We start from the raw sequence: 9,899 nt of genomic DNA on the forward strand, positions 1-9,899 counted from the left end.
TTTACCCATCCTTCTTGGGAAGACTTTCCAGATATTTGAAAGGACTTGGGTGTTGTGATCTAAGTGTATTTGTTTTAAGAGGCACCCCAAGTCCAGTAACACTGTGATCCTTGCAGACTCTTAGAGGTACTGCCTGGATGGTCTTGGACAAGTTCCGAAAGAATTCTCATTACCAGGCAGAGATTCTTATTCCCTTCCCTTACTTTCTGTCAAACAAATGGAGTCTCCCTTTCTGTTCTGAGCCATCAAAAGCTGGAGATGGAGTGACACAGCACCCCTGTGGCCACCACCACTATGTGCTGGATGAGACCTGAAGTCAGCATGAAACTGGGTCTCGCCCAAGGCCTGTTGCATCCACTCCTTGGCAACTGTCTATGTTCACTCAAGGCCCTGGAGCTCTACAATCAACAGGTGTAAGGCTAGCCAGGCCTGTTTCCTTCCTTTCAGGATAGGGAGGTACCCCTTGGCCCCAGGTGGGTCCAGAAGTATTGTCTGGGAGTCAGGAACTGCAGCCTAAAACCTTAGAAGCCTACCTGGTATTCTATCACACTGCAACTGAGCTGGCACTTAAACCACAAAATGCAGTCCTTCCCACTTCTCCCTTCCCTTTACAAAGGCAGAGAGGGCTCATCCCATAGCCACCACCACCATGGGCCACAAGGAGTACTGCCAGACTACTTCTGATGTTCTTTTAAGTCCTAAGGGCTCTTAAGTCAGCCTGTGGTGAAAGTTGCCTGGTCTGGGACTCACCCTTCAGGGAACCTCCTCTAGCTCAGGGCAGAATGAGAAATGCCATCTTAGAGTCAAGTTTTGGAACTGGGGACCCCAGGAGCCCTCTTAGTGCTCTATCCTGATGTGGCTGTGCTGGTACCCAAGATGCAAGACAAAGTCTCCTTTACTTTTCCCTCTACTTTTCTCAAGCAGAAGGAGTTTTGTCCCATACTTGCCACATCTGGTAATATACTTAGTCTCACCTGAAGCCAGCACACCTCAGAGGCTCACCCAAAGCCCTTGATGTAGTTCTTGGGTATCACTGCTGGTTATTCAGGGCCCAGGATCTCTTCATCTAGCAGGTGATGAATGCCACCAGGAGTGGGTTCTTCCCTTCAAGGCAGTGGGTTCCATTTTGGCCCAGAGTGTATCTAGAAATGTCATCTGGAAGCTAGGGCCTGGAATGGGCGTCTCATGACACTGAATGGTGCTCTATCCTGCTGTGGCTGAACTGGTATCCAAGAAGCAAGACACAGTCATTCCCACTCTTCCTTCTCTTCTCCTCAAATGGAAGGAAGGGGTGTCTTTTGGAACTGTGAGCTGAGAGGCCTGGGGTTAGGTGAGGGATAATGCCACTACTCCCTTATCCACCCCAGCTGGTATATCAGTAGGTCTTGTTCCCCAGCCCACCAAGCCCACTGTCTCTAGGCCTAGTTCAGAACTAGGATTCATAAGACCTGCAGTCCTTATGGCCTACACTGCCTTTCAAGTTTACTTAGAGACACAGAGCACTGTTGCCCTTGGTGGCGAGGTTTGCAAGAACTCAAGTTCTGAATGCTGGTATCTGCGATTCCCCTCTGGCTAGGGCTGGTTTAAATGTTCCCTCTGTGGGCAGGTGTCAACTGAGTTTGGTTTTGTTTTTCTTTTTGCAGTAATAGGACAGCACTGAGTGCAATGCCTCACAGTTGCTGTAGTCCCTTCCCCCAACACCCAGAGACCCTCTCAATACCAGGCTTCTGGTACTGCCAGGGGTGAGGGAAGGGTGGTGTTGGTGATTCAGGACTGTTTTGTCTATTTCTTCAATGCCTTTTTCAATGATATAAAGTTCAAACCAGGTACTATGAGTGCTCACCTGATTTTTTGGTTCTTATGAAGGTGTTTTTGTGTGTTTGTGTGTAGATAGTTGCTAAATGGGTGTCCTTGAAGGGCACATTCAGTGGAGTCTTCTATTCCACCATCCTGCTCTGCCTTTTCCCACAATGTTTCTTTTAAAGTATTTTCGGATCACTACTCAGACAAAAGACTTGAAGGAATACTTGTGGAGATCTCTGGAGTTATACCTCTCTGTGGCTTCCTTCTCTCTGATAGTCTGCCCATAAATTCTATCAATCTTGAGCTCCTTGAATTCTGACCTCTGTCAGAAACTCAGCAGGATGGCCAAGCTCTGTTTGGTAGTCCCAAGTGTTGGACTCTCAGTGTTGCTGCCAGCAAAGCACCTCTAGGCAGGAAGCTAGGTCAATCATAGGGCTTACTTTAATTGTTTCCCTTTCCTTAGAGATTACAATCCAATGCTACCTGTTATATAGTGTGTTAAAATTTTTATTTATGTAATTTTTCCAATTTATGGAGAGAAGGTAAATCCATTAGCTGTTACTTCAATATGGCTGGAAGTTAGCTTGATTCAATTTCAAGGTAGAGTTATAGTAATAGTTTAGCAACTTAAACTGCTTATGTATGTTTGTCATTTTTCCAATATTCTTCATAAGACTACTTTGTTTTGGCTTGAGATATTACCAACCCTATGCTGTTAGAGGGACTGTCTTATTATTTGGTCTATAAAAATGAATTAAAACATTGAAAATGGATTAAGAAACTGTACTTTCTTACTGTAATATGTAAGATATTCCCCAAATTTTAAAAACAGGTGGTCATTTTCTAAGAGATCTACATTATTATATGTAGTTGCCCAGTATAAACCTATACGAGCTTATCTTTCATGTTGATTGTGTAAAAAGGAATCAGAATGCACTATATGAGAGCCCTCAAACCAGCCTATGTGGCTTTTTGAAATTCTCATTATTGTAACAACTTTTCATTGTGGTGAGACATAAATATATAGTTCTTTATATTTGACCTATGAAGGCCATTCTTATAGAATAGTAACATAAAATAGCAGGTCAGATAAATATGCCTTGGGTTATTTTTGATTAACTACTCCCTTGTAATTAACTAAAGCACTGAATAAAGTACTAAAACTTTGTCTTAATTGTTGTTTTGGGTAAAAGTTAATTCTTTAGCATGCATTTTTAATTAGATTTCTGAGAGAAGAGTTTGATTGTAGAGTATGTTACTCTGTGCAAATAGGACATCCCATAAAGCTAGGAAGTAGGAGCAGGAATGGGAAGATGGCAGAGAGGGAAAAACTTTCTCTCTTTTTTTTTTTTTTAGGTTTCAGTATTGTGTTCAAGTTTTATTTTAAGTAATGTTCATTGCAGCATTTGAAGGGGAAGACTTAATGCCACAAAAAAGACTTTAAAATATACCCATTAAACTACTAAAAAATAAATTGAGTGGTGACAATACAACAGAAGTCCAATTTAGATTCTGAGTATTGTTACCATGTAATTAAAATCACACAGACTCTTCCAAGCTTATAGCTGGAACTCCTGGAAGCTATTTCATATTCTGCTGCAAGGGCAGAAAACCACAACATGAGAAGGAATTAAGTCCTGAATTATTGGTTTCATCACATTCATCCTCTCTACCCCTAAATGGCCAAAAGAAACAGTTATCACATCCTGCAGACCTTTTGGTGTAAAAGAGGTGATGATGAACTGAGATGGGGAACAGGTCATGAATATCTGTCTAAAAAAGTCCCTTTCATGTGAGTTCATACACACCATCAAGCAACGAGCCTCTCATCTATTAGGGTAAAGAAACCAAGATTCGGTTCTTAGGAAACCACAGTTTTATTCATTTACTCACTATGAATTTATAAAGTGCCTCTATATTGTCAGCTTCCATTTGCAAACATTTCTATATAAAAAATAAACCTGGCATTTCTAGAAAATCCAAGTTCCCTCCAATTCTACAGCTGAAAAGACCTTCCTTTGGAATTGAGTTTCTTCTGTACCTTTGAAAGGATAATACCTTAAAGCTGAATCATTTTTGACCCAGAGGCCTAACATGATATTTAGCAATACCTGCATCCCAGAAATATGACATTAAAAGATACATTAAATTATGTAGACACCTATGCTGCAAAACAGTTTTAAATTAAACAACTATACAGCATTCATTTACACTTGAAATTCCAGTCTTAATCCAAGCTTATGAGCCTGAATGTTCTTACCATCCAGGAAAGCTGACAGTGTCAGTCTGATACCTGGCTTTAAGGTCTGAATATATCCTAAACCTAACAGACTGAAGTTGTTCACTTTATCCAAAAAGCAAGCATCAGGGTTGATCTGATACTTGGCTGCTATTTCAAAGCAAGCGTTACATTTTTCTGCTGTCCAGGAGAGATTCACAGTGCTCTCAACTTCTTGTTCACTTTCTGGTAAATGGAGCCACCAAACACTATCCCGTCTTTCACATTAGTATGAAGCTGGAATTCATCAGTCTTCTAGCTAACCACAAAGTTGCTCTGGGTCTCTTGGGGCTTTGCAGTCTCAGAATTCATCTGGTAGCCAGTCAGCCAACCCTTGTATACAACACCAGAGAGCCTCTTATTGAAGTCTCAGCAATTTCAAAATCTATGTCACAGGTTGATGTGCTACCACAAGTATCCTGTCTTGATTTTAGCGTTTTTTTCTCCAGGTTAGGATGAATTAAAGGTCAGCTTTACTTTTTCTTCCCCAGTAAGAAAGATGAATCGAAGGTCAGCTTCAGTCCATGTGCATTACTCCTCATGGTAATCTCAGTGTCTAGTGTATTGTCAGTGTTCCATTTCTCTGTAAACATCAGGCCATGGTCTGTCCAGCTGTACTTGGTTTCCAGACTGCCCTTCACTTTGGTGGTCCCAGTGTTGGCTGAGGCTGAGCTTGTAAATTCCAATCCATTCTCAGAATTTGCTTTCAAATCAAGCTTTATTAGACCAAATCCATGGCCCTTGGTGAAAACATCCCTGATAGATTTGTCAAGATCAGCACATGTGGGCAGCACCGCCAACTTCTGCTCGGAGGTGACAGCCACGTGGGCTCAGTGGAAGCTACCACATGAATTGTGGTGCAGAGGGAGGAGTGGAGCCAGCAGTGGGGTCAAGGGTGGAATGGCACTGAGAGGGAAAGACTTTCAAAGACCAGAAGAAAAGTTGAGTGAAGATACTGAAGTTTGACTAGTGTTGTGGGTTGAATTGTGCCTCACTCCTAAAAAATATGTTGAAGTCTGCTATGGTTTTAATGTGTCCCCAAAAGGTTTATGTGTCGGAAACTTAATCCCTGTTGAAATAGTATTGAGACATGGAGCATAACAAGAGGTCATTGGGTCATGAGAATGAAGCCCTCAAGAATGGATAAATGTCATTATCATGGGAGTAGATTAGTTATCATGAGAGTGAGTTGTTATAAAGTGAGTCTGGCCCTTGGTGTTTCTTTCTGTCTTGCACCCTCACTCACAAATGATGCCTTCTGCCATGGTATGACCCTTTCCAGATGCTGGCACCATGCTCCTGGACTTCCATTTCTCCCAATCCATGAAAAAAAATTATTTTTAAATAAGTTACTCAGTTTGTGATATTCTGTTACAGCAGCAGAAAATGGTCTAAGACAGATAATTGGTACTGGGAGTAGAGATATTGCTTCAATAATAATACCTGAAAATGTGGAAGTGGCTTTGGAACTGTGTAATGAGCAGAGGCTGGAAGAATTTGAAAGAGCAGATTAGAAGAATCCTAGATTGCTATGAATGGAGCATTAAGGGTAATTCTGGTGAGGACTCAGAAGAAGACAAGAAATGCCAGGAAAGTCTAGAATTTATTAGAGATAACTCAAGTGGTCACGATTAGAATGTTGATATAAATATGGTCAATAAGGGACATTCTGATGAAGTCTCAGACAGAAATAAGGAATACCTTATTGGAAACTAGAGTAAAGGCCATCAAAGAACTTGGCTGAACTGTGTTCATGCCTGGAGGCTTAATGAAAGATGGAATTTAAGAGTAATGAGTTAGCATATCTAGAAAAAGAAATATCTAGGGAGTAAAGCATTCAGTCGGCTGTGTGTCTACTTTTCATCACTTACTGTAAGATGTGAGAGGAAAGAAATGACTTGTAGATGGAATTTATAATCTAAAAGAAAGTACAGCAGAAAGATTTGGAAAACTCAGTCTGGACATGTGTTAGAGAATGAAAGAATTTTCAGGAGAGAAAACCAAAGTTGTGGCCTAGCAACCATTTTCTAAGGAGATTAGTACTGATGCAGGGATTATCAAGATAATGGTGAAAGACACTGAGGGCATTTCAGATATCTTCAAGGTTTTCCCATCTATCACAGGCCCAAGCTCTAGAGGGGCAGAATTGTTTAGGGGACTTGCTTCTCAGAGCTACCTCTGCTCCCTGCATTCCGGCACAGCACTCTTCACCTGCCCCAGCCATGGATTAAGTGACCCCATGTGCAGCTCAACCTGCCACTTCAGAATATACAAGTCAGAAACCTTGACAGCATCCATGTGGTGCTAATTCTGCATGTGCACAGAGTGCAAGAGCTACAGGGGCATGGGTTCCTCCATGTAGATTTCAAAGGATGTCACAGAGAGCCTAAGGGCCCAGCTAGAAAACTGTTTCAGGGGCAGAGCTGCTGCAGAGAGTCCCTGTGAGGACAAGCTGTAGTGAGACCATGGAAGTGGGGCCACTCCCAAGACCAAAGAACTGTAGGAGTCTCAGCACCCAACTCTAGCCTGGGAAAGCTACAGCCATGAGACTCCAATGCAAGAGCCCTGAAGCATGGAATGAGACCAGCACAGCCATAGCATAGGGCTGTCTGAAGCTTTGGGGGCTCAACTCCCTCCTCAACCCAGGGTGTCCAGCAAGATGAGTGTAGAGTCAAAGAAGATTATTCTGGAAACTTCAGAATTAATGTTGTTTGACCTGTTGTGTTTTAGACTTACTCGGGATCAGTTACCCCTCTTTTCTAACCTATTTCTCCCTTATGGAATGAGAATGTCTACGCTATGCCTGTCCCATCATTGTATTTTAGAATTAAGTAAGTTGTTTTGATTTTACAGGCTCACAGCTGGAGGAATTTGCATCAGGATGAATTGTGTTTAGAGTCTCAGTCATATCTGATTTACAATGAGACTCTGGACTTTGGATTTTTGAGTTAATGCTGAAACGAGTTAAGCTTTTTGGGACCATTGGGATGGAATGACTGTATTTTGCCTGTGAGAAGGACATGACTTTTGAAGCCAGAGTGGAATGCTATGGTTTAAATATATTCCCCCAAAAGTTTATGCACTGGAAACTTAATCCCCAAGGCAATAATATTGGGAAGTGGAACCTAATAATAGTAATTAAGTCATGAGGAAAAGCCCTAAAGAATGGATTGATGTCCTTAAAGTGGGAACAAGTTGGTTATCATGAGAGTGGGTTGTTACAAAGTGTGTCCAGCCCCTGGTGATTTCTCTCTCTCATACCATTATGATAGGATATGAGAAAGGATAGGAGTACTCTCCTACCTCATAGCCATGTGATGCTTTCTGCATGGGATGACTCACATTGTGCTGGTGTCATGCTCCTGGACTTTCTAGCTTCTCAAACAGAAATAAATTTCTTTTCCTTACAAATTGCCCAGTCTATGGTATTCTGTTATAGCAGCAGAAAATGAACTAAGACAAAGTTCTAACTCCTGGTAATTAATTGAATGTAACCTTATTTGGAAATAGGGTCTTTGTGGACCCTTAATCCAACCAGACTAATGTCCTGGTGTGAAGAAAGGAGTAGACAAAGAAGACGCACAAGGAAGATGTCATGTAACAACGTAGGCAGAGATAAAAGTAATGCATCTACAAGTCAAAGAATACCAAGGGCTAACATCATCACTAGAAACTAAGACGTTGCAAGGAAGGTCTTTTGCCACAGCCTTCAGAGAGAACGTGACCCTGCTGACACCTTGACTTTGAACTTCTTTTAGCCTGCAGAACAGTGAGAGAATAAATCTCTGTCGTTTAAGCCACCTGTTGTGTGGTGCATTGTTATGTAAACCCTAGAGAAAACGATAATTATAGTACCAACATTATAGTGCCTGCTATAAGAATTTAGAAGTATTTATATATGTGTGTGTATATATATTTATGCGTGCATATATACGTGTGTGTAAATATATGTGACACTTAGCATTGTGCCTGGCAAATAGTAAGCATTTATTAAATGCTAGCAAATATTAGCTTGAAGGGAGAAAACCAGCAATGATAAATCCTTCTTTAAAATATGCCAAATATAGACCCTGATAATTATAATATTAAAGGCATAGCATTAAGGTAATATGTAATAAGTGATTAGTAAGTGCCCTCTTAACAAGTCTTTTTGGACAGTCAGTTGAGAGATATTTAAAAAAACAATGAACCTATCTATCTATCCATCCTTTCATGTATATATCTATTCTGTAATGATTTGTTTGAATAACCAATTTCAATGGTTTGTGAAATGCAAAGTAAGTGTAACCATTTAGCACTTACCTTTTGCCTGTTCCAAAAATTTTTTATGTTAATCTTTTATGAATCTGAAGTTACTTTTTTATCCTTTTTCAAAAATGTTCTACAAGTCCTTTAAAAATGGCATAAAATGTCCTGTTCTTCATGCCTTACAATAGAGCAAGTTTGACAATATCAAAAATTGGACCACATGTTTCTCTGGAAGCCCAGGTATACTCTATTTAAAAGAAGTCAGAGAGAGAAAATTACAATGATTTTTTATATATATATATAGGTATTTTCAGGCCTGACATCCAGAATAAGACGACTTTTTCATCCAGAATTGTATTCTGGCATAATAGTAGCTGACAGGTGAGAGCAAAAGATACTAGAGAAGTAGTTCTATAGTGGAGTATTATGTAGAAATGCCAGAGAAAAAGTACTTTAGTGGAGTACTATATAGAGATACTAAAGAAGAAGTGCTATAGTGGAGTATTATGCAGAGATACTAGAGAAGAAGTGCTATAGTGGAGTATTATGTAGAGATACTAGCAAAGAAGTGCTATACTACGTAGAGGTACTAGAGAAGAAGTGCTATAGTGGAGTACTATATAGAGGTACTAGAGAAGAAGTACTCCAGTGGAGTACTTTAAGAGTAGTGAACAAGATTCACAATCTCCCAGTTTTAAGAAGCTAGTGGGATAAACTGGATATGTAAATAAACAATTACAATAGAATATGATAAATACACATTGTAAGAAAGTATAATAAATGCACTTGTGAGAAACTCTGAAGCTTACAGGAGCAGCATAAAAGCCAGACTTGAGAGAATCGACAAAGATTTTCTATAAACATGTCATTAGACTGATGTGTTAAAGAATGTCATTAAGTTAATACCTGAAAGAATTACTTGTAGGGAGTGAGACAAGAGGGAGAGCTTTCCTGGCAGAGAAAATAACATGTATGAGGACTTGGAGATGAAAGAGAGATTGGTGGATTTGAGAAAATAAAATGAGTTAATATTGGATGCGATGTAGATTATAAGGCACAGTGACTTGAATGATCATGTAAAGATGATAGGGAGTCAAATATTACAAAGAATCTGAAGTACTATATTAAGGAGCTGGAATTTTATCCCAAGGGTGAGAAGGAGCCATTTTATGATTTTAGGCAGGTAAGTGATATGATTAGTTTTGAATTTTAGAAAATATACGTTTGCTGCTCTGGGGAAGATAAACCGAAGGGGGCCAAGATGAGAATGAAATATGAGAATCAGAGATGAGTCTGATGGAGCAATAGAGGAGAGTCACAGTGATGACATTAATTAGGGTAGAGTTCATCATTAAAGAGGCAATGAGTGGATTTGAGAAACACTTAAGATGTAGAATTCCTAGGTATTTTATTCTCTTTGAAGCAATTGTGAATGGAAGTTCATTCATGATTTGGCTCTCTGTTTGTCTGTTACTGGTGCATAAGAATGCTTGTGATTTTTGCACATTAATTTTGTATCCTGAGACTTTGCTGAAGTTGCTTATCAGCTTAAGGAGATTTTGGGCTGAGA

At 40.1% G+C, this 9,899-nt stretch overlaps 1 pseudogene; it reads right to left on the reverse strand.

Annotated features, from left to right (window-relative positions):
- Nucleotides 1–4,884, reverse strand: part of LOC105544800 — a 213,371-nt pseudogene extending 208,487 nt beyond the window's left edge.
- Nucleotides 4,885–9,899: the final 5,015 nt, after the last annotated feature.

This window comes from Mandrillus leucophaeus, unplaced genomic scaffold (assembly GCF_000951045.1).
Source record: "Mandrillus leucophaeus isolate KB7577 unplaced genomic scaffold, Mleu.le_1.0 Scaffold309, whole genome shotgun sequence".
NCBI lineage: Eukaryota > Metazoa > Chordata > Mammalia > Primates > Cercopithecidae > Mandrillus > Mandrillus leucophaeus.